We start from the raw sequence: 25,256 nt of genomic DNA, 5'->3' as shown, positions 1-25,256 counted from the left end.
ATACTTGCATTGCTAGCCTCATGGTTTAGCTCCTGGGGCTCAAATGTCCAGTCAGATAGGACAGGCTGATATACTATTCAGAGTACTGGGGCTGGTTCAGAACTTGAAGTAGGGTCCTAGGGGTCTCAGGACTAGGCCTACCTGTTCTCCTAGATTGTAGATTGGCAGCTTCCTTTTTTCCCCTGGACCTTGACAGAGCACTTGAAAATCCAGGATCCCAGCCTTTGGACACAGAGAAGGTGGAGTGGACTCCGACATAAGACAGAGGCAGCAGGTAGAGCTCAAGAAAGGGTCTGGAAAGAAAACAGAAGAGAGGCAGTAGGGGAAACTTCCACACAAAGGAAAGGGTGGCAGTGTGAGGGTGTCCTCTTTTTAACTCAGGTGTGCTGTATAGCTACAGTCTCATGTTGGACTTGATCACTGCTCTGGTCCTGACACAAGATCTTTCTGAGATTGTACCAGTTCACATTCCCTTATTCAAGGAGTGGGCAGACCCATGAGTGTACTGCTGCTGTTACGTTCAAGGATCCTCACCGGTCCTCCCCATTGGAAGGTTAACTCGGGAGGTGGTGCTCTTTGATGGGGTTGCTGCCATTCACCGCTCAGTGAGACTGTCTTCAGTGGTGCATCTTTTGTGAGTTGTCCATGCAGGGGGTGTGACTCTTCAGTGGTATTGGCACCCAGTGGGACTTCTCACTGGTGGAGCTGCCTTTGAATCATCCATGATCTTGTGAATAACCCCAGTGATTGCATTAGTTCACCAAGCTGGGTTATCTGGAATCCTTCTGTTGGTGCCCTCTCTGTGTGGGAATAGATGCCTTGTCTCTTTACATTTCTCCAGGGAAGGTCATGTGATGAAACATTGCAGCATTTAGATTGTGAGAAACTAGACACATCCTCTTTCTCATTCCAGAACATTCTACCCCTTAAGAGGGTAACCCCATACCCATTGGCAGCCCCCATTTTCCTCTGCCTTCCCCCCCTCCCCCCGGCAACAATGAATGGGCTTTTTGTTTCCTTAGTCACCTATTCTGGACATCTTCTGTAAATAAGCACATAATGCGTGACCTTTTGTGTCTGGCTTCTTTGTCACTCAGCATCATATTTTCAGCGCCACCAGGTTGTACATATGTCAGTGCCTCCGTCCTTTTTTCCTGTGACAGAATACGCACAAGATAAAATCCATCATTCTGGTCATTTTAAGTGTGCAGTTTAACAGCCATAAGAACACTCACTCACGTGGCTATGCAGCCATCCCCACCATCCATCCACAGAAACCTTTCATCTTCCCGTGCTGAGATTCTGTCCCCATTAAACTGTTCCTCATCCTCCTCCCCAGCCCCTGACAGCTATTCCCCTACTTCTTGTCTTTATGGATTTAAGACTTTGGGGAGGTCATATTGGTAGCATCATGCCTCATTTTGGGACTAGCTTCTTTCACTTGGTGTCACAGCCTCAGGGGTCACTTATAGTATGTACCAGAATTGCCTGCCTTTTTAGGGGTGAACAACACTGTATAGACAGGCCACATTTTGTTTGGATGTTTCTGGGTCAGTGAGACTTTGGCTTTGGTTTACTTCTAGTTAAAAAATGAGCCGGGTAGTGGCACACCCCTTAATCCCAGCACTCAAGAACCAGAGACAAGCAGATTTCTGAGTTCGACACCAGCCTGGTTTGCAGAACAAGTTCGGGACAGCCAAGGCTACACAGAGAAACTCTGTCTTGAAAAACAAACAAAACCCTAAAACAACTAAAAGGGAAAAAAAATCACACTTGGCCAGGAGGCTAGAGTTGGGGTGGGCCTTTGACAATCACACCTCCCTATGACTTGGCTTCTGTATCCACCTCAAAGGATACTGGGCAGGAGATGGTCCATGAGGGTGGTTTGTGTGTGCACTGTCATCCTGATCGCATGTATACAGGTTTTTATGTCACGGGTATGAAGGTTAGTAGGTCTCAGTCTCACCATCAGAGCATTCTGAAGCGTCTCACCTACAACATGGGCCTATGAAGGCTCCTTCCCATGCTAAGGACCTGGAGCAAGGTGCAGAAGGAGGCAGGTGTCTTGGCTCTCAGTGGCCTGAGTTTTTACTGATTCCTTGCAGGTAATGGTAAGGAACACAGAGGACACATGCTCCCTGGGTCATTGTCCTTTGGTGCTCAGGAAAGGTAGCCAAGACATGACATCAGTAGCCTGGGGGAGCTGAGTGGGAGCAGGAAGTCAGCCTGGAATTCACAAAGTCACACTTGCTTTCATTGCCCTAATTAACTATCCATGTGCCTGAGGAACAAGCAACTTGGGAAGTCCATTACCAGTGGCCAGTGAGGCCTGTTGTGTTTCCCATTCATGATACTTAATGATTAACTCAGACCACAAAGAATGGCTAGTTGTACTCATCATACTCTCCTGGAGGATTTTCAAGCTGTTTATAGATTTATCATAACATAGTCATGCTAGGAATCCATGTTAGAGATTACACAGAAGAGGAAGATTACACAGAAGAGGAAGATTACACAGAAGAGGAGGGCAGCTCTGTCCAAGGTCACACAGATGGAGAGAGAGGCAGGTTGAGACTGAGGGAGCAGGCATCCAAGAGAGAGGAGCAAGTGGCCCCTTTCTTTAGTCCTAGGATAAATTTTTATTTCTTTTCCTAGTTTTAAGAACTCTCAGGGCTGGAGAGAGCTTGGTGGTTGAGAGTATTCCCTGCTCGTGCAGAGGACCTCAGTTCAATTCCAGGAGGATCAGCTGCCTCTGGCCTCTCTGGGCAGCCACACTTACATGCACGTACCCACCCACATACAGACACATAATTAAATCATTAAAAAAAATTTCAAAGTAATGTACGTTCATGGTAAATTTGCAAAGACAATTTAAAAGTCAGATAGTTTTATGGTCTGTCAGAAGATAAAACGTGTAGCCACAGGATGGATATGTGATATAGGACCGGGCAGATTAAACTTGAGGTCATTCTGCTAATTGAAGCAAGTGAGTCACAGAAAGTACTGCATGACTCCACAGAGGCAAATGTACTGAGAGGCCAGGCTCAGAACCAGAGCGAACGGTGGTTGCGGGTGGGGGTAGGGTAGGGGTTATGGGGGGATGTTTGTAACAGGCAGAAAGCTTTGATGGCATGGAACTGGTCTGTAACATACCATACATGTGAAAATCTGACAGGACAGAGCCCATGTGAAGTAGTCTCACTTTGAGAATGTTCCTCAGTTACCTTTAAAAGGCTTTAAATAGGACTTAGGGAGATGACTCAGCAATGAAAAGCACCAGTCACTCTTCCTGGGGACTCAGGCTTGATTCCCAGCACCCACAAGGTGACTCATAACCATCTGCAACTCTAGTCCCAGGGGATTTGATGCCCCCTTCTAGCTCTGAGGGCACCAGGCACGTACATGGGGCACAGACATACATTTAGGCAAAACACCCATATATATATATAATAAAATTAAAATGAACTAACCGAATAAAATAGCTTTAAATAATCAAGTAGCTTTAGAATACATAAATGAAAAGTAGTATTTCCTGACTATGAACATTAAAAAAAAATCAAAAAACCAAACACCCTTTCCCTCCCCTCAGTGATGAGGATTGTTCAGGCACTAATGACGCTAGGCAAGTGTAGCACTGAGCTTTGTACCCTCCCCATTTGGTTTTCAGTGACACACAAAGCTGTTGGTTTGCCGTTGTGGTTCTGCCACTGGTAAAGGTTCTGTCCAAGATACCTCTGTCACCTTTGGGTTCTCCTGGACCAGGCTAAGCTTGGTATCCGTGTGTGATGTTCTGGCTGATCTGGCAGTGTCCACCCATGGAATTGTCCATTCGCAGGGGTCTCCAGGCTAGCCCACTGTCACAACACACCCTCTCTCAGTCCTGCCAAGCGTGGCACCGTGTGCTTTTTTTTTGCCATTTGCTCCATGCCATGTCCTTACTTTGCTACATAGTTGTCTTTGAAATCAGCCTATTGTAGAGAAGAGAATGCTGGAGCCAAGGGGAAGGCAGTGTCGTCAAGGTCCCTGACTCCTGGTCTCAAATGCTGGCTGCCCTGCTCTGAGCTCTGCACTGACCCACTGTTTTGGGCACCTTACCACCCTGAGTACTCATTTTGGGGCTGGACAAGTCTGGGGCCACCTACTAAATAGCCTACTGGGCTTCCTTCAGGATCTGCCCAGGAGCCCTGTGTGAGCTGTGTCACAGCACAGCTGGGGAGAAAGTGCTTCTCCTTGTCAAGGCCAAGGAGCCCCTGCGCTGGGCTGGCCTGCTGAGAAGGGGAGTTTGCCTGCACAAGAACAAGAATGCTGGCGACTGCAGGCCTTCCGGGGCCACCCACACAGAGCCCATTAGCTCAGGACCTTGCCTGAGCTGCATCCCTGGAGGAGCTGAGTGTGCTGTTGCCTTTCTAATGGCCTAAGGGCCTTTCTTGTTGAGATCTTGGTCCCCAAGCTTTTCAGAGTCCCACGCAACCGGAACTGGACAGGCAGGGCTTTCATCAGGTAGAGGTGCTATTTTTAGCTCCACTGCCTGTGTCACTCTGTCACTATGGAGATATCAGCTAGTGGCCCATAAAGATACATGCCTCCACTAGCAGAGAAGATGGGGGGGGTGGGCTGCTTCCTTCTCAGGACTTCTCAGTCAGGACCTTGGTCAGCATGAACAATCTTTCTCTTTCTCTCTGAGGGAGTGGGAGAGAGAGGGAGGGAAGGCACTGGCATACCACAGAGGCAGGCGCAGTGGTAGAGTAATGGCCACAGGGTTGTCTCTGGGTGTGGACAGCGACCACAGCTATATTTTGTATTGGCTAGACTGATAGAGAAGAGTGGGACCCCATTTGAGAGGTGCCCTGTCATCTTGGGGGACTGCTTCACCTCTTTAGACCCTCATGTGTTCACGGTAAGAATCCATGCCCTACTTTCTTGGATTTGATGACATGATTGGGGAAACTGAGCTTATGATAAGGGATGAGGGTCATATGGCTGTGTGTGTGAGGGCATATATGTGTGTGTGTGTGTGTGTGTGTGTGTGTGTGTGTGTGTGTGTATGTGAACATGTGTCTGTGTATGTACCTGTGCATTCATCCATGTGTGTGTGTGTGAATATGTGTATGTGTGTGGACCTGTGTGTGTGTTTGTGTATGTTGCTAAGGTTGTCCTCAGAAGAACATCTATACTCCTCCCACTCCTTGCTTTTCTTTTTTTTTTCTTTTGTCCTCTTTATTTGAAGGCAGAGAAGAAATCGAAGAGAAACATTCTTGTCACTTTTGTGCTAATTGTAAAAGATGGGGCAAGGAATGAGGAATAAGCCCACCCTACCTCTTATGTGTCATCTTACAGACTTTATTTATTTTTTAAGGTAAGGAGATGTGAAAATCTTTATTAGATATTTTATTTATATTTCCGATGCCATTCCCTTTCCCCATTTCCCCTCCCTAGAAAACCCCTACCCCATCCCCCTTCTCCTTTTTGCTTTTATACTTTTTTAAAAAATGTTAATCAAAGGCTTTATAAGTTTGGTAATGCCCAATAACAAGATGCCCATACAATCAGAAGTGTAACCCAATACCCAACCTAGATATATAACTATCTTTGACTAGCGGAGACACGCAAACATCTGCCTCTATGTTTCCTCCACCTCTCTCTCTCTCTCTCTCTCTCTCTCTCTCTCTCTCTCTCTCTCTCTCTCTCGTCACCTAGCTCTTCTCCTTCTCCTTCTCCTCCTCTCCTTACTCCTCCTCTTCCTCTCCATACTCCTCCCACCTTAGCTCCTACATATCACCCTTCCTGTTAAAAAAAACCTTTTCTCTCAAAATACAATTAGAGCATAACTATACCAATTTGTGTCAGTAAGGTACAAGATAGACCTAATACCCAGTCCATCATTTTGTTGACTAAACAGAACCTCTGTCATCCCTCCTAACTAAAAGACTTAGTTCTGAACCTGGCTTTTTTTTCTTGACTTTAGAATGAATGTCAGCTGAAAACCATCCTCTCATATCTTTTCTCTCAAAGTAAATAGCCAGGATTGGCTATGAAATTATAAGTCTTCAACCCCGTCAGAAATCCAGAATGACTGAGTTAACTGAAATTATGGGAAGCACAAAGCATAGCTTTTAAAACTAAGCTAAATTATAGAGGCCGCTGAACACCTGGACACTCCCTATACTACAAAACTTTGGAGCATCTGATCTTCAGCCTTCTGGCCCAGGATCATCTGTCAGACCTAGTGATGCAGAATTATTAAGGGCTGATTACTCTGTCTTGGCAGATATAATCAGTCGACTATTCTGCAAGTGTGTCCTTTTCTGGACAGTGATTTGTCTGTAGATGGAAAGAGCCAATTCTTGCCTAGTAGCTGTCTCACCACAACTGGAGTAACTCCAAAGATGCTCAATTTCTTCTTAGAATTCAAGACAGGAAGCTGTCAGGAGCAGACAGGTCTCTAATCAAAATGAACATTAATACAGAAATGTTTGTAACATCAATTCTGTGGACTTCTAACATTTTGAAAACTAACTATCCATGTAAGGCAATCTGGACTGTTGTCTGTTAACTCCTCTCAGCTATTTCTAAATAAAATATAGAAAACACCCTAACAATAAACTCAGAGCCATGAATTTGCTATAGGCCCTTAACTCACAGGCTAACCATCTCAAATCAGTTAGAAAAGTTAAAGAAGGACTGGGTCTAAGCCTTGTATTCCTAAATGTGTTATATAGGCACAATGCTTATGAGAGTAGCAATATTAATCTTGCTTTTATATCAATAAGAAGCTCATACCAATGAAAACCTTAAATTTGAAATCAAAGTAAATTTTGTACCATTTAAGAAATTATACCTTTAATCCCAGCACTTGGGAGGCAGAGGCAGGCGGATTTCTGAGTTCGAGGCTAGCCTGGTCTACAGAGTGAGTTCCAGGACAGCCAGGACTACACAGAGAAACCCTGTCTAGAAAAACCAAAAAAAAAAAAAAAAAAATTATAACTTCATCTTAATAACAATTATACATATTTCTACCAATAGGTTATGGCTATGCAGTAAATCCTAGCTAATCCTCCGTGTTCCAACAAAACCACTACTTTTCCCTAGAAAGACAGCCCAATATTAACCACTTGAGTCCCCAAGCCCAGGGAATAAGGGCACTGACTTTTCATTAACTTCTTCAAGCTGATTATGGGCGTTAAGATATTAGAAGAGGGGCAAGGGGAAGAGTAAATTGATAAGCCTCTGACGCTGTGTCTTCACTGCATCCAGCTGGAATTCTAGGACATCAGAGGTTCAAGCAGGTCTGTTCAGCCCACTTGATGAGTAGATACAATGAGGCTGTATATTCTGCAATATACAATTCTCAAAACAAATTTTAGTATCAAGATAATTTTTTGTTTGAGTTCTGGAATCTAGTCTTCTGGTGGCCTGCTTTTGTCATGTCTAATCCATATAATTGTGGGAGTTTTTATGAGGCTGTGTTCCTACCATCCTCCCATTCCAGCCTCCCTGCTCTTGAATTCTTCAACACTAGGGAATCCAAACTTCCAGGCACCAAGGTCCACTTCCACTGATGCCTAACCCCTTACCCTATCCCCCCTCCTCCAATTACTATGAGGGTGTGTTCCCACCATCCTCCCATTCCTGCCTCCCTGTTCTCGAAATTCCCCAACACTAGGGAATCCAAATTTTTAGGCACCAAGGCCATCCACTTCCACTGATGCTTGGCAAGACCACCCTCAACTACCTATACAGGTGGAGCCATGAGTTCCTCCCTTTATGTTCTCAGGCTGGAGATTTTAGAATGGCTACTCCAGCTTGTTTCTTAGGACCATTTGCTTGAAAAATTGTTTTTCAGCCTTTTACTCTAAGGTAAAGTCTGTCTTTGTCACTGAGGTGGGTTTCCCCTACAGACTTTATGATAAGACTCTAGGGTCAGTCACAGTCTTGCTCCAGGGGCATGTGACACTCCCACAGCATGAGTTGTTGAGGCTCAGAGAAGTTAAAGTATTTGTCCAGAGTCACACAGCCAGTGAGCCCTAAAGCAGGAACCTGAAATCAGTCCTCCTGACTGTACCAACCTTGTCCTGTGCTGAGTAACCGGTTACTGGTCTAATGTGGATACCTGGCCACCGTGGGCCAGGAAGCCACATCCTGTCAGTTATATCTGGTTAGAGTCTTGGGCTTGTCTATGATCTTAAAACTCTAAAAATACAGTAAAGCGGGTGATAGAGAGGATGTGGAGGAGTTGGTGGGATGGAAGATGCTGCAGCAGCTGTGGAGAACAATTACCACATGACCAGTGGGTCCACTGCGTAGGCTACCCTGTGAGAAGCAACAGCAGAGGCCCCAGCAACTTCTCTTCAGCGTCCACAGTAGGACCGGAGATCATAACCAAGAGCTTGGACTTTCCAGCACCAGATAAACAGAACATGGTCCATGCATATGGTGGAACATTCAGCCATAAACAGGAATGGAGTGTTAACACACTACACAGGGATGAAGCTTTGAAAGATCTGCTAAGTGAAAGAAGACAACCACACAAGGTCAATACCACGTGACCGCACTCACTGTCAGTCCCCAGACTAGAGGTGGAAAGTAGACTGGTAGTTACCAGGGGTCAGTGTGGAGGGAAGCTGGGAACGGTTTTAGTGGATGATGAAATGTTCTGGAATAGCAGCATTGGCTGCACAGCCTTATGTTTGCACTAAAGGCTGCTGGACTATAAACTTAAAATGATGAAATGGTAAAAGAAAGAAAACAAATAGAAATCTCAAGCTCAAGGGCTTGGCATAGATATTCTTAGAACCTCCGGTGCTCATGGGCTAGATAATGCCTCACTGTTTATGCAGGCATGGGGACAGTGTTCACATCTGTGACCTGCCTGAGACCTCCTGCACAGCAGGGCCCCAGGTTCTTCTGCAAGGGCAATGCTGGCAGTTAGCAGCCTTATGCCCGTGTGAACAACATCTGTCTCTGTGGAGCGCTTCTGCACCTGACATTGGGCATGTCCTTTTATGGCACTCGTTTGCTCTCAGCTAGTGGAAAGATAAATACCTTTTCAAAGAGCAGATGCCAGCTGCCCACGGCCCCTGCCAGGGTCCCCAGCTGCAGAGTGGGTGGAAGATAGCACTGCTGGGGGGCACAGGATGCTGGTGGGACATTGGATGTGAGTGATGTAGACAGCTTGGGGAGCCTTGCTGCAGACCTACTGGTAGACCCTTTGTGTTCTGAGGTGTTATAGGAGCAAGGGAGAGAATACCCAGCTGGACCTGGCCAAGATACCAGTCTTTCTGAGTGGTCACAGCCAACTGAGCCTTTATTTCTCATTAGGACCTCAGGTACAGGGAAGACAAGACTGGCAGCAGAGAAGGGATCATTGATCATGGCTGGGGAGGGGTCCCCACATGGAACCACACTTTCCCTGTCTCTTAGATCCTCTGAAGGGCAAACTACAGTGGGTAGTCTCTCTTGTGTCTTTTTGTTAGCATCTCAGGGCATCATAACTAAGTACCAAAAGCTGGGTGACCCCCAACACTCAGAATTCATTCCACACAGAAGTCCAAATGTTGGATGAGCTGAACCCTTCCTGAAACTGCAGGGAGAAGGTGTCCTACCTAGGCCTCCCTCTTAGCTGCCGCTGATTGCTGGGACTTGCAGACTCACGGCTACAGTCTTGTCATCACATGGATTGCTCCCTTTGTGTCATTCTGCTTTGGATGTTTAAAACTTTATTTATTTGTTGTATATGTGTGTGTACACATGCATGTATGTGCATTCTATGGCATGCATGTGGAGATCAGAGGACAACTTATGGGAGTTGATTCTTGTCCTGGGGATCAAATTCTGGTCATCAGTTTTGGTGCAAGCCCATTTACCTGCTGAGCCATCTTGCCAGCTCAAAAGCTAGTTTTATTTTTTAATTTTTGGCAATATTGTCAGTTGAACCTAGGACCTCATGCATTTTAGACATGTATTCTACTGCTAGTATAAGACCAAACCCTGTGTCTGTTTTCTTATAGGGACTAAATCCAGGCACACTTGATTAGGACCCACCCTATTGACTGTGATCTCACCTTGGCTAATTATAATCTTTCAAGACCCTGTGTCCAAAGCTGTGTTTCTGAGAACATGAACACAAGCAGTTATCCTTACACAGCTGTTTATGTATGCTTAAGTAGGTGCATTTCTCCTGACCTAGGTGTAAGATGGGTGGTTCTAAGATCTCTCCATTTTTCCCTTCTCCACTGCACCGAACCTTGCATAATGAATGACACTCAGACTCAGCCCTTTTTCTAGCTAGGAGCACCAGCACTTATCACAGGGAATCATGACTTGCAAGGTGTTCTTTTCCATTCGTGGCTTTAGAATCTCACTGGTTTCTCTTCCCTTCCCCTTAGAGCCAAGGAGATGAGAATGGCTCTGTGACTTTTGGACAAATCAGCTCCCTGTGGGAATCTCAACCTCAGCATACAAATGGAGTCTGAACTGGCTACTGCCCACGGTCCCTTACAGTTTGTAATTATTTCCACTGTTTCCCAGCTGAGAAAATTGTAGACAAGAAGTATGCCTTGGGGCCTGTGAGACGGAACTCCAATCCAGGGGCCATCACACTTGCCTCTTTGCCCTATTATCTGTGCCGCCTCCTGCAGGAAACCTTCTGTGACTAGTTTGATTTATGTCTAGGGTCCTCACTGTGCCTGGTGGATGCTGCATCGGCTCACATGGGCTAGCTGGCTGTCCCCATGGTGTGCAGGCGTGTTTGTGTGCCTGCCGTGGTTTCCCTGGGCTCCTTTCCTCTCTTCTGCAGCAGGACTTTTTCCTTTCTTTGCATCTCCTCATGTTTCCCGAGTAGAATGTCCAGTGCAGAACTGGTTATAGCCTCATAAATGTAAAAGATGAATAAACATTAGGTGACATACTAAATGAAAGAAAATAAAAAGGGGAACCAAAACCATGAAGATGATTTGGGTAAGTGATAACAAAGCATTTGATTAAGTTAAGTTTTTTTTTTACTCTGAAAGACAGGACTGAGGGGCAGGTGAAGCCTTCTGCATGATAACATCACCCGTCACTCCCCTTCGTGAGCCAGCCGAACACTCTAGTGCAGATTCCAAAGCAGGCCTGAGGAGTAGCTGCTCCTGGACATTGCAGCAAGACAGGCAGGGTCCTGGGGGTGCAACTAAAGACATGAAATGACCACAAATGTCCGTTTTAAGGCAGATACCCTTCTCTTTGTTAGTCACTAGTCTAGATTCAAGCAATGAAATAGTCTGGAACAGAGAAGCACACATCACTCTTAGAAAACAATTAAAAATTAATGTTTTGAGTGAATACACTTGTCTTGGGTTTGTAGAGTAGATAAATTGGAAGACAATCAGCCATGCAGTAGCCAGACAATATGGCAGCCAGTTAGAAGATAAGTAAACAACCACCATTTCGTTCTAGTGTCAGCAGAAACTGGTTGGGAAGAGACCTCTGGTACCTGTTCGCTTGGGTGTCAGGAGATGGGGCCCCCATTTTCCAGTTAATAAGAGTGACATGTAGGCAGTTCAGCCAGCTGCCTCCTGGGACTCAGGATCTCAGCAGACCCAGAGGCAGCGATATTCAGGCTATAGTGCAGAGTGCTCTAGATCTCCCAATGGAGTTCTGATGAGTCTCTCAGAATGTTCTAGAACATATTTGTGCACCATTAATTCATCATCACAGAAACCAGATATCCATTATCTTAGTTCTGGATGATGGATGCAATTCTGGGAAAGATAAACCATGCTCCATCCCAGAGTAGGTCTCAGACTATTCCTTTGGCTTTAAGGTTCCTCCTTTGGCATCCCAATGCTAATGTGTAGTCTGGAAAGGTGTACAGAAGAGTCAGATGAGAGAAGCAGGGTGGGTGAGTACCTACTGCTGGAAAGCAGAGTCAGCTACTGCCACAGCAGCATCTGTGCAAGGGCACCTTGCCCGCTAACCCATCACATTTCTTAACTGTTTTTATGATCTTTCAAAAGCATTTCTTAACCTGCCTCTTAATTAGTAAGAACCACTGGAGATAGTTCAGCTGATAGCTGAGTCATGTGACTGAAGGGAGGTATGGGATGGGAATGTCCCCTTATCACAAGCTAGGCTGTTTTCTGAGACCATAGATGAGTGATCAGTGTATGTCCTCCAGGGCTCTTGGTCTGATGCCACTCAGACCCCACACTTCCTTTCTCAATGGCCTAGCCTTCTCCTTAGTTTGCTCTTTCTTTCTTTCTTTCTTTCTTTCTTTCTTTCTTTCTTTCTTCTTCTTTTCCTTTCTTCCTTCTTTCTTTCTTTTTTTTTGGTTTTGTAATTTCTCACTTGAACCGTTTTTTTTTTGTTTGTTTGTTTGTTTTTGTTTTTTTAAATCAGAGGATGCTTCTCTGACACTCAGTGGGCTACTATGATTGCCATAGGGCTAGGCCCCGCTATAGCTCCTCTTCAAAGCCATATTATGACTGGCTGGTCAGTGTAGTAAGGTCCTGCTTGTGTCCTGCTTGGCCAACCTGTGAAGAGGACAGGAGTTAGAGGTGAAGATGAAGGAGTTCCCCAGCCATGCATTTAGTGATCCTGGGAGAGTCCTCAGAATTGAGTCAACTCACAGGAGTTGTTTAGTGAGATTTTTTTGTTTGTTTTAGTTTTGTTTTGTTTTTGATCATTGAAAGAGGTTCACAGAATTAGTTAATAATGTTGTTCCAAAAAATGTATTTTGAAGATATTTGAACCACTTATTATTTTCTTTGCATTTCATGCCCCTCCCATTCTCTCACTTTCCTTCAGTCCCTTCCTCCTCCTTTCCTCCTTCCTTAATGAGGGTCAGAGGGTTGAGACAGGGTTTCACATAGCTCAAGCTAGCCTCAATCTTGTTATGCAGTCTAGCCTGGTCTTCAGAGCTTGATCATCCTGTCTCCACCTCCCAACTGCTGGGATTACAGGTGAATGCTGCCACATCTAGCTTTTGCTCTGCTATTTCAAAACAAGTATTAAAGTCAGCATTTTAAGATAACTATTTTTTTTTAAAAATCAAATAATGTAAAGGTCTATTGATTACATCATTGGTGATGTGTGTCACCTTTAATATCCTGAGTCTTATTCATGCCTCAGAATCCATCCCGGTTTATAACCTTGCCTTCTCTAGCAACCAACATAAGATTTTAAGTTTTCTAGTATCCAAAGAACATGATTTTTCCAATGTTTTTCTTTGCTATTCATTAATTATTTGCTCACTCATTTTTTAAAAAGCATATGGCAAAACATTGAGAAAGTTGTGCATGGCACATGACTCCAAAGATAAATTTGATTATGTCTGTGATTGATGGAACTAAAACATATATACTATAGAAACAATAAAATAGGAAGGTCTGGTGTTTTTTTCCAAAATTGCTTGAATAAACAATACATCTTATGGTCCAAGGGCAAACACCAGACATCGTGCCACCCTTGACTTCAGTGACTTAGTTTCCTCTCCAGGGAAAACAATGGTGGGCAACAGCTCTGTGTATGTTTGTGTGTGTTTGTTTATGAGTGTGTGTGCTTATTGTATGCACGCATATTTATATGTGTTTATGTATGTGTGAGTGATTATTGTGCGCGTGTGTGCGTGTTTATATGTGTGACTGTGTTTACATGTTGTATGTGTGTCTATGTATGTATGTTTATGTATGACTGTGTGTATGTGTGTTCTTTCTAAGACAGTCCCTGCATGTATCAGTATGTATTGTTTTAAAGGACAGAAACAGCTGCCTACTCTTACACACTACATTTTGAACTTACCGAAGTGTACACTGATGAGGGAACTCCTGTTGCTGCATTTAGCATTGCCAGATTTCTCAGATGAACAGCTTTGTGTTCCACAGATGGGCCCTTCTGGGGCGAGTATTCGTAGAGTTCGGGGTGGTGCTATATAAGAAGCAAGGGTACAGCATTGGGTTCTGGGTCATGGTTCTCATGCAGATACCCTGTCACCTGGGGAACAACTTCCGGAGGCTTCATGCCCAAGTCATTGTGGGTATTTTCCTTCTACTTGGGACCTTTGTGGCTGAATTCTTCCCACAAAATAGTGTTAGCCTGCATCATGACATACGGTGTGTGAATACGAGAGGTTGGTATCGTCAAAACCCCAGGCAAGGAAAGAGGTTTTAAGTAAAATGGAAGTCTGAGACAAGTCCTGGCTGAGGGGCTTGTCCACTCAGAAGGCAGGCTGCAGTCAGCAGGCAGAAGCTGCCCTGCATATTAGACCCATGTGTACACAACAGAGGGCCTTTATGTTCAGGAGGCTTGTCTTCAGACTAGCCTGTAAGCTTCCTTCCTCACAAGAGGCAGGGAAGAGGCTTCCTCAGCCTTGCCTCTCCTGTCAGTTCGTCCATCACAGAACATCTAAGAAATGACTGGAGCTTTCTGGATCCCCAGTGTTCTAGCCTGATAAAATTTTCTTTCAGGAATACATGTGTTGGGGCCCATATGTACCTAGAAGGACCTTCCACATGCTTGAGTTATTTGCTTTCAGGAATATATGTGTGGAGGCCCATATGTGCCCAGAAGGACCTTCCACATGCTCGAGTTACACAGACCTGTAAAATCAAAGCTAATTTTCCAAATAAGGACATTGTAAAGTGCTACAAAAGTTCACAGAAGTCTCTAGGAGTTGGGGCTGGAGTGGATGGTTAGTTTGTGTTTGGTAAGGACAGAGTTCAGTTTGGAGGATGAAGACTCTAAAGGCAGAGGGTGGTGGCTACAGTGGTTGCACAATGTGATAAATGACCTTAGTGCCACTGAACTGTACACTTGGACACGGCCAGAGCAGCACATGTTCCATCTCTGTCACTTCACAGGAAAGCCACAGCTCACTAGTGCCTTCCTCTTCTGCCTGAAGGGACAGGAAGCAATAGAAAAGACCCGGCTCAGAAGAAGGCACAGAGCTCTCAGCTTGGCCAGCTTGGTGCTTCTCGGCTCACCTTAATTGCTGAGAGCTTGTCCAATCTTGGCGCTCACTTACTCCCTAGGTTCAGGTCCAGAGATGTAGAGAAGCCAATGATACCAGAGTCAAGAAGGTACCCCAAAAAGTGGATGGCTGGGCCAGCTGAGCCTCTGTGGCCTGAGAACCTGTGCCCTAACTGGGAGGCCTGGCCTGCCCAGGTCTACTGTTTGCAAGTGTGGCTCCAGCCTGATGCTTTTGGAGTCTGATACAAGCAAAGCTCCTAGTGACCTGGGCACAGTCCTCTTCCTGGTTGTCATGTTTTCCCCACAGCTCAGATAAAATTTATAAAAAGAGCATTTGCCTGGCTCTTCTCAATGCAGATGGGCAGAGCAGGTGTCTATTTAGAACCCCACCGTGGCTTAGAGCAGCTGTTCATGGGTACTCCTCTCTGCTGGGCTCAAGGTTCAAGCTGCAAGGAGAAGCTTCTTGGAGATATATTGGCTCCTCACAGCTGCCCACTGTGCTGAAGGTGTTCTGTAAGTGAAAGCTCTTACCCACACTACTTGTTGTCAGGGGACACTGCCACTAAGCCTCAGTGCTGGGCCATGGCCATCCTCATTCAGGATGGACAGGAATTGTCTCAGATGTGGATGGGATTTTGCTACCTCTGGCCAGGGTCTCTGACTTTGGGCATGGTCTCCTGCCTACATGTAGGGGAGGTTTGTGGACCCCACCCATTGCAAAGAGAAATGCAAAGGGAAGACCACTGACCTTCCATGGGGTATTTCAATACAGAGAGGCCCTTAACCCCAGTTGGCTCATCCCCGTACCCAAGAAGTAGAACAATACGACCACTTTAGCTAAAACAGATTCCAGGGAGCTGGTACCCTCCAAACCTATACAACCCAGGGAGTCAGAGCTGTCAGACAGACTACAGCGCATTTATTTTCTGGTCTCACAACAGACTTGTTTGCTTCTTTTCTTCTCTTTTCTTTCTTTCTTTCTCTCTCTCTCTCTCTCTCTCTCTCTCTCTCTCTCTCTCTCCTTCCTTTCTTTCTTTCTTTCTTTCTTTCTTTCTTTCTTTCTTTCTTTCTTTCTTTCTTTCTTTCTTTCTTTCTTTCCTGAGACAGGTTTTTTCCCAAGTAGCTCAGGCTGTCCCGGAACTCACTATGTAGACCAGGCTGGCCTCAAACTCCATGATCTGCCTGCTTAAAAGGTGTGCACCACCACCACCTGGCCTGTTTATTTTTGAGACAGGGTGTTATTCTTTCCCAGGTTGGCCTGGGACTCTCTCTCAGTCTGGCCTTAAACTTGACATCTTCTTGTCTCCGCCACTGGAGTGTTGGTAATACAGGCAAAAGCCACCATGCCTGGGACTTATTTTATGATAGTCTGTTAAGACTTCTGGATGTTCTGGAATGACTGTTTCCAGAATGAATTGAAGACTCTTCCCACTATTTTCCAACTGCCCCTGAAGGGCAGAATCAGCCCTGGAGAGGTTTATTTTCTCTCTCCTTCAAATAGTGATTTCCTTCTGTTTTTTATTTTTTTCTATTTGAGACACTGTCTCACTAAGTAGCTTAGGCTGCCTGGGAAATCACTGTGCAGCCCTGGCTAGCCTTGACCTCTACTGTCTCAGCCTCCCAAGTGCTGGAATTGCAGGATGGCCAACACCACATCTAGATTCACGGAGGATCACTTGATATTGTAGGTGGAACAAGTTTTGCTTTGGGCTCATATGTGAAGAAGCATGACCGGACCTCCTCTGCTAGTACACCCTAGGAAAGCCTATGCCAGTGCCTGAAGTAAGCCCTGGCTTGCCATGCAGCGCACGGCCAGCAGCTCTCCTTGACTCACCAGCTGTCAGGGAGGTGACATGGCTTGCCACATTCACGGGGCATTGTGATGAGCACTGACACAGCCTCCTCATGTGGGTGGCAAGCATGTGCTTCTCATTAAGAAAATTGCTACTTTAGAACAGGCACTGAAAAGAACTTTTTTGCCTTTACTAAAATTAAGAAAATAATAATAAAACAACCCACCCAACACCCTAAACTTAAAAAGAAAAAGAAGGAGAAAAAATTGACGTCAACCCAGAAAAAAAAAATCTCTATGGGTCCAGAATGGAGTTAGAACTTGGCAGGGACATGGACAGAGCAAAGAAATTCCCACTGGGCAAGGCTAAGACTCCCATCCTCCACTGGCTGCAGCTGTAAAGCCTGAGCCATGTTGGAAAGTGACACTAACTGTTGTCAGCATAGACAGCTGAACTGATTTGCTCTGAGAATTCCCAGCTATCCCCTGTAGTCATTCTGCTGGCTGACCACATGAAGCCTCATCTGGAGCACTTGACAACTGAAGAGGCCCTCAGCTGGAACTTGACTGTCATGAACACTGAGCTCACTCACATTAGGGGTGGAAGCCACCTCCCTGGGGCCCTGCTCCCAAGCTGCAGGTGACTGAGGCTGCCCATGAGCATAGGCCACGGAGACATAAATAGGAGATGGCCTCTCTTGTTCTCCATGGTAGAGAGAGTGATGGGCTGCCATTTCAGTCTCTATGGTCCGGCCTCCAGCACAGTGTTCGTGGAAGGGCCATGTGTTTGACAAATACTTAACACATCCAGTAGCTAGATGGTCCAAACAACCCATCAGTGGTGAGGTATGTAAATATTTCCCATCATTACCACAGTGCTGCTATGTTGACACCAGCAAGGGTGAAGAATAACTATGAGGAGCTTCTGAGAGCCAGTCAGGCAGGGCCACAAAGTCACCCCTGTCACCTAGAAGGCTTCAGGCAGGTGTGGTCTCTGGCTGTTCCTTCCCAGATACTGAGGAGACACCTACCCCTAAGAGGCACCATATTCCCCTCAGCTCTTCACCAACACAAGGTTTGGTTCTCGTGAGCCACTGTTTTCCAGTGTGCCTGAGCTCTGAGGGCCAGCTTGGTTCCCTCTTTGTTTTGTTTACCAAGAAGCACACAGCTAAGTATGCAGATTACGCTCAACTAGGGATCTTGGTGCAGATGTTCCCTTCCCTGTTGGCTGCCGTCTCATGGAGTGAACATAGGCTATAAGTGTTTTTGGAACCAGGGAGTAGTGAAGATCACAAAGGTTCTAACATGTGCTTTTAGTATGACTACCAAGTATCCAGTTGTTCTCTGTCAGATCTCTGGATTATCAATATAGATATCAACAATCAACTCCCTAGTCTTATGGGGGGGGGGAGGAAGAGGGAGAGAGAGAGGGAAGGGGGAGGGAGAGAGAGAGACAGACATGCTAGCAGCATTCCAGGCATTTGTCCCTATGCCTAGCTTCGTTGTCACTCCCTTCAACCTTGTTCAAGTCCCCACTCTGGACAGTGCAGCACGTGACAATGACTAGCTGTAGCTAGTCAGCGGGTGGCCAGGCTGCTCCACCAGGTCACCAGAGAGCTCTGAGCTTCAGTGCAGCTGGGATGCCGAGCGTGGAAAGTCAGTCTCTTCCCAAGCCTCACTAAGGCACGGGCTCCTCTTAGTGACTCATGTGTTCTGAAGAGGACAAAAGGTCCGCCCTAGTCTCCTGTTAGGAACAGAGTTTTCTGCAAACCCCTCAGCTACACCACACCAGTTATCTGTTGCTACCTAACAGTGGCCCAAAGCTCTCATATGCTAGCCTCTCATATTTGCTTCTGAGGTGGCAATCTGGGCAGGACTTGGCAACTTTCACACCTCTGTACTCTGGTGTCAGCTGTAACAGCTTAGCTTGAGCTGGAAGCCCAATTTCCAAGTGGCACGCACGACTCCTGTGACAGAGTGACCATGGTAGTGCTTGGCAGCACCAGCAGGGGACCCCTGCATGCATCCACTTCCCATGTCTGGGGCAGGCTTCTCCCAGCTCAGTGACCTTCAGGGAACTGGTTTCCCAAGTGGCTGTTGCTACCCCCAGAGTACAATGTCAGCCGGATCCAGGCCACAGCTGCCTCTTCTGCTCCCTCCTTCTTTTCTTATTCTTCCTATTGTGATAATGCATATAAAACATGCAACTGAGCACTGAACTATTCTAAAGTGTGCAACACAGTGGGACTAAAGTATATTCTTATTGTTGGGCACTTATTCCCCCCATGGAACAGTCTCGTGGGAAACTAAAACTCATGCATCACATCTGTCTCCCTGACTCCCTGCTCCCTTTCTTTCAGGCTCTTGACCCCCCAATTCTCCTGTCTGTCTCTACCTGTCTGACTGCCCTGGTTATCTCATGTAATGGATGATATTTATCCTCTTGTGACCAGCTTAATTCACTTGGCAGAATATTTTCAGGTATTGTAGGATGTATCTGGATCCCTTTTTTAAAGGAATCTTTTTACGATGGATGTGCTCTGAATGGATGACCACATTTTACTTATCTGGACCAGCTTCTAGCTGTTGGGCAGAGTGCTGCCATAAATTTAGGTGGACACACACCTGTTTGCCTACCTGCCTTCAGTTTTTAGTTAGGTTTCTCAAGGTGGAGGTTCAAACCTGGCCCAGTGTTACTTCCAGCCCTACTGGTCATAACAGGTCAAAGGGCCATTTAAAAGAACGGGACACCACAAGGTTCTGGCTTCTTGAAGGCCATCTAAGTAGCAGTCTGCCGTGACCACTCAGGGAAAGGTCTTTGCAGAGCTGTTCAAGAGCTGGCACTGCTGGCTGATGGATATCCCTGAAGCACACGGATTCCCTGAGTCGGCCCTCTGAGAGGGTCCTAGTGGCTTTTCTCAAGCTGGGCCCAGTGCTTTCCCTGAAGATGGCCACAGTCTCCCACTGGCACTGTTCTGTGTTGCTGCAGGCTGTGCCTCTCATTACATAATCTGTTATTCTGTGCTCCACCGGGCCCTGGTTACTTGTCAGAAGTTTCTAAAGCCAGCTGAATCAGCTCCAGGCAGCTGGGGGTGCTGCCTCTCCCTCATAGTATTAGTCACTCTGTACTTAGCTAAATTTAACTTTTTATCATCCAAATGATATTTTTGTGGGCTTGGGATTTTACATAATGCTACCAACTGCTGCAGGCTAAGAATTTCTCTTTTTTGCTATGTGTTCCTCTGTGTGTGTGTGTGTGTGTGTGTGTGTGTGTGTGTGTACTGGGTTTTTCCCCCATGAACTCTTGCACTCTCAAGGAAACATTGCTTTGCCCTGGCTGTGCTTTCCCGGCTCCCAGGATCATGCTTCAGCTCCGCATTCGCCATATACCAGCTGAGAGAAGAGTTCCTTGTGGTTCCCAAAGGCCCCACTCATGTTTCTGCATGCACTTGAGGGTTCTCCACTCGGAAGGTCTTGAGAGTCCCTACTGCCTGCAGCACACTGGGCCTGAGGAAGAGCAGTGTGGTGGGTGAGTGGGTATAGGAGAGTCACCTGTCTGTGATAGCCGAGCAGTGAAATGCTCAGCCAACCTGCCCAGACACGGGGTTCCAGAGGCAGCCGCTTCCTGGTCTCAGGTAGGGGTAGAGGTGACATGGTGGAAGGCCAGGAACCAGTCTCGTGGAGAACACAGACTCAGCCCTCAAAAGAGAGCTGTGGCATGGTGTACCTGCCTTTCATTTCAACACTCAGGCGGTAGAAGCAGGATGAGCTGTGAGTTAGTGGCTAGTTTCATCTACATAATGAGTTCCAAGCTAGCCAGGGTTACATACTGAGACCCTGTCCCAAGGGGCTGGAGGGTAGGCATACAACTGGGATGGTCTGTGCGGAACTGGGCACACAGTTAGGGAGCTGGGTGTAATGCTCAGCCCCCTGACTATCTGGGCCCCCTGCCCAGAAGTGGCTGTGTGCTGGGCCCTCACATCAGGGTCTGCTGCATGTCCATGTGTGTATGAGGGAGTGAAGGTAGCAACAGTATGTGCCCAGTAAGGTGCTAAGTAGTGGCTCCCACAGACTTATTCTTGAAGATTCCTGACGTCTGTACTAGTGGCCATTCCCTTAGATAAGAAAACCAAGTCCCAGAGAGCCTCAGCACCTCACCTGAGGCCTCAGAACCTGGATGTGGTAGAGCCTGACTTCAAAGCCCATCTGTCTTACAGCATCTCCGGGAGGTGTGGGGAGAGAGTGAGCGAGCAGCTTGGCCTACTGCTTCTAAGCTAAGTGCATCCCCGAGTAGAGTACCCACGTGGGACTCACACTTTGCCCTGTGTTGTGTACTTACTATCCCTGGCCTGATTTGCTTGCCTGGTTCTTCCCAGGCACTGTCACCACAGAGGCAGCCTCTGGGTGGAGGAAGGAGGTTCTGCAGGGGCAAGAGAAGAACTCAAAGCTCACCCAGTACCCACTTTATCTGTTTAGTTTTGATAGCTTTCAAAATGGAGGTGTATTTATTCCTTGGTGTAAATTAAGTGACCAGCATTGGCCTGGGGGTGTAGCCCATGGTTAACATCTGCCTTTTGTGCCTGAGGCTCTAGGTTTAATGCCCAGGGCAACAACAAATGATCAAACTAAATTTTATATTGTATTTAAAGATTAAGAAAGATTAGAAACTGGTCCCTACAAAAACTTGTCCATGAGTGTTCACAGCAGCAGTTCCTTAATTGCCAGTGCCGTCCAGATGTCAAACGGCAGATGCACAGAGAAGCAAATAGTGTCTCCCCGTTCAGCAGAATGTTGTTCATTATAAGATGGAATGAAGTAAGCAGGGAATATGGCTCAGAGGCAGAGAGCTCGCCTGGCTCGCCTGGTGAGGCTTTGGGCTCAGTCACAGGCACCGCAAAATTACATTAAAAATTAGGACATTGGGCTGCAAAGATGATGGCTCCGTGGTTAAGAGCACTGACTGCTCTTCCAGAGGTCCTGAGTTCAATTCCCAGCAACCACATGGTGGCTCACAACCAACTGAAATGGAATCTGTCACCCTCTTCTAGTGTGTCTGACGACAGCTAGTGTCCTCATATAAATAAAATAAATCTTTAAAAAAATTTAAGACATAAAAAGAATAGCATATTACCACATGCCATGGTCTCTGAGAACACAACCCTAGAAGAAGAATCCAGATGGGAAAGGGCTGCATACTGTATGAGTCCACTGATGCAAACTGTCTAAAACAGGCAAATCGGCACAGACAGAAGGCAAATTAGTGGTCCCCAGGGGCTGGGGGGAAGAGTGATTGAGCGGTGACTCTCATGGGTACTGGGTTTCTTTAAAGAGGTACACAAGGGTTGCAGATTAAGATAGCGTGATGGCCGTGCTACCTTGTGAATAGACTAATGAGCACTGATGATAATGGCTGGATGCTTCAAAGGGTGAGCTTTGTGCCATTGCAAGGCATATGTAAATTCTGAAAAATTAAATGACCCTGCCTCCTCCGAGGCATTCCAAGGCCCTGGACATTTTGCTTTGGAGCCACCTGCCGTGTGTGCCATCCTCTCTACCCATTCTGCAGCCACCTGCCTCAGTCTCCATGTCAACGGGGGTGGAGACAGCAGCACTGGCTTCGGTCTCACTACCCACTCGTAGCTGCTTCCAGCCGGGGCCAGCTTGAGGCACGCGGACGTCTGGGCAAAGGAGCTATTTGGCACCCCATCAAACCGGTATTCTTTAAGTGTTTGTTTGACATTTATTTAGTGGGGCTGAGGAGAGACTGATATTCTATTAATGGAAACCATGTAGAGAAACAGATCCGCTTACCAATTCCCTTCCACTGAAACAGCACCAGGGTTCAGAAAACTTTTGAGGAAAACAATTCTGACTCTTGCCATCCTTGTCTCTCAGGCAGGTTTGGTTTCTGTTTACTGTCTTCTTTCCCCTGCAATTCTCCACGTCTTCGAAGGGCATTCTAGAGATTTAACTTTAAAACTTAAGATAGCAAAATGTTTTCTTCTTGTTCCTAGGAATAGCAGCACACACTGTGTTTGAGTGTTGACTGGGTCTCCTGGGGTCATGGCTACACATATGTGGAGCAGGCATGCAAAAGATTTCAGCAAGGGGGTGCTTCATTTCACCCTGTGTACGTTCTCGAACTTGGGTTGACCAGTGACATAGTTTTGTTTCCTTCTAACAGAGCTCTGAACACCCAGAGTGTGAAAGAGTGTTCTGTTCCACAAGTGATTGTCTTTGAGGCCTGCTACTTAACCTGGTGCTACATGCATCTCAGATCTCCAGTGGGGTCAGTTACACTGCACCCCTCTTTGCTTTTTTGTCCCAGGGCACTTCTTTCCTCTCAGTCTCTTCTGGGTGAGTCACCATGGTCCTTTTGACCCATGGGGAGTCACGTAGAATAGAGGGACTTGCCTGACAAAACTGGCTCACCACCATGGAGGCGTTAGCATGACAAACGCTCAACAATGTGGGGACCTTACATGATGACCTCATGGCTGTTGAGAAGGGAGGTAGTGTAAGCTAAGAATCTGGACGGTATACTTACGTGGAGCTTGGTGAGCTGTGGCACCAGGTGCATGTAGAGGGAACTGGGCAGCCTGAGTATCTGCCCGCACTGGGCTATGAAGAATCTGGGGTGTTCTGTTGGCTCAGGGGTCAGAAGCAGGACTGCCAAGGAGGCTGTCTCTGAAGGCCAGCCCCCAAAAGTTGCTTGCTCCCTCACCATGGTGTTCCCTAGGGTGTAGGAGGGGCAGTGTGGGTGGTGTGTGAAGAGCCGCTGTTCCCTCCAGCCACACCTCCCACTGCTGTGCCTCACTAGCTCCCTGCAAGGCCCCATTCCCTCGTTCTCTCCTCTGGCTCTTGCTGGCTGTGCTCCTCACTGGCAGTTGATCACTTTATCATCCTGATCCTCCATTAACCATCCCTTGGCTTTTACACTTCCGTCTGTCAAGACTGCTCACCCCTTGGCGCACGCCTTTAATCCCAGCACTTGGGAGGCAGAAGCAGGTGGATTTCTGAGTTCGAGGCCAGCCTGGTCTACAGAGTGAGTTCCAGGACAGCCAGGACTACACAGAGAAACCCTGTCTCGAAAAACCAAAAAAAAAAAAAAAAAAAAGACTGCGCACTCACAACTGGTGTCTTACTAGTCCTGGTGCCTGGCCTCAGCCTTTGAAGTGAGACTGTCCTGAACTTGGTCACTGGTTCCTGGATTATTTCAGTGTCTAACCTGCTGGAGAACTGCAGGGCATGTCATTGGAGGGGTTCCTAGATAGCTGCCTGTTTCCAGTACACAGGCATAGTGCAGGAGAATGGGCTCCTAAATACGTTTGGTGGATAAGGACTAGTGTTGAAGTGTGACGTGGACCTGGGCATGTCGCAGTTCTTATGATAGCCCTGGGCTGAGCACTGTAGCTTCTTTGGTACTTATGGGTGACTGGGACTCCATGAAAACCTATTTCTCTAACTTTCTTATTTTTATCTTTTTATCTATTTGTTTGTTTGGTTGGTTTTTCAAGACAAGGTTTCTCTGTGTAGTCTTGGCTGTCCTGGAACTTGCTCTGTACAAACTTATTTGTAGCTGGCCTCAAACTCACAGAGATAAACCAGTCTCTACCTTCAGAGTGCTGGGCTTAAAGGCATGCACCATCATCCCCTGGCCCAATTCTTTTATCATTCTTATCTTGTTTTGTGAGCTCAGCTCTGGCCTGTGGGTACTTGGCAGAAGTGGGCATCTGTTTCTTCTGTGTCTGGATGAAGGGAGTTAGAGGCTTAGTGGCAAGACTGGAGGCTGCTTGCATCTTCCAGCCAAGTGTCTCTCGTCTCCTGTTTTGCCTTGTTTTCCAGTCGTCCTTACTCCACCCCCGACACTATGCCCTCTAATCCTAACAGGGTCCTTAGTGAAACCATTAGGCTGTAAGCTAAGAGTCCTGGTCATGTAGAAGCAGACACCTGTGTGGGGTTGTCAGCCTCACTTCCTATGTAGTTTTTCTGGGAGTGAGCAGTTAAGCAGGCATATCCATCCCTGGCCCTGAGATAGGCACTCCCTCCCTGAACTCATGCATCAGGCTTTGTAAAATGGATGCCTCCTTGCTGTCCACACCCTTCGGCCCTCTTGCTCCATGAAGGCTTTGAGTCTGATATTGCTCAGGCTGAGTCTGGCTCTGCCAGTTTCCTTAGTGAGTGGCATAGAGGGATGAGGAACTCCGATGGCTCATCTCCTCTACCTTTGGGTTTTCCCCGCAGGATGCTGGCACATGTGTCTTGGTCCCTGATTCCCTTCTGTGGACACGCTGATCATTCCTCCTCCTGTGGTGGAGACTTTGACAGAGCTGCTCAGATCTACAGGTAAAGACCAACTGTTGTGCAGTGCCCACTTTCCTGCCAGCCTTTCAAGGCTGTGACTGTGAGCCTTTGCCATTTCTTTCTTCAATTAAAAGCCTGTCGGATTGTTGTGGTAGACAGCCACCCATTGATGAAGTGCAAATATCTTCATTGATTGGGAAGGCATTCTGTCTCTGGT

General features: G+C 46.7%; 1 protein-coding gene across 8 annotated transcripts in view; it reads left to right on the top strand.

The window, feature by feature from the left end:
- Pitpnm2 (phosphatidylinositol transfer protein membrane associated 2) overlaps positions 1–25,256 on the top strand; it is a 137,118-nt gene that overhangs the window by 11,232 nt on the left and 100,630 nt on the right. For 7 of the 8 annotated variants that reach the window (XR_013107062.1, XM_076922876.1, XM_076922877.1 and 4 more), the window contains exon 2: positions 24,980–25,081. The exons of the other annotated variant lie outside the window; for it this stretch is intronic. The gene's annotated coding sequence lies outside the window, so the exon portion shown is untranslated. The remainder of the gene's footprint in view (positions 1–24,979; positions 25,082–25,256) is intronic. 8 annotated transcript variants of the gene reach the window in all.

This window comes from Arvicanthis niloticus, chromosome 24 (genome assembly GCF_011762505.2).
Source record: "Arvicanthis niloticus isolate mArvNil1 chromosome 24, mArvNil1.pat.X, whole genome shotgun sequence".
In the NCBI taxonomy this organism is placed as follows: Eukaryota; Metazoa; Chordata; class Mammalia; order Rodentia; family Muridae; genus Arvicanthis; species Arvicanthis niloticus.
Note: the sequence above shows the minus strand (reverse complement) of the source record. Positions and strands in the feature narration are given on the sequence as shown.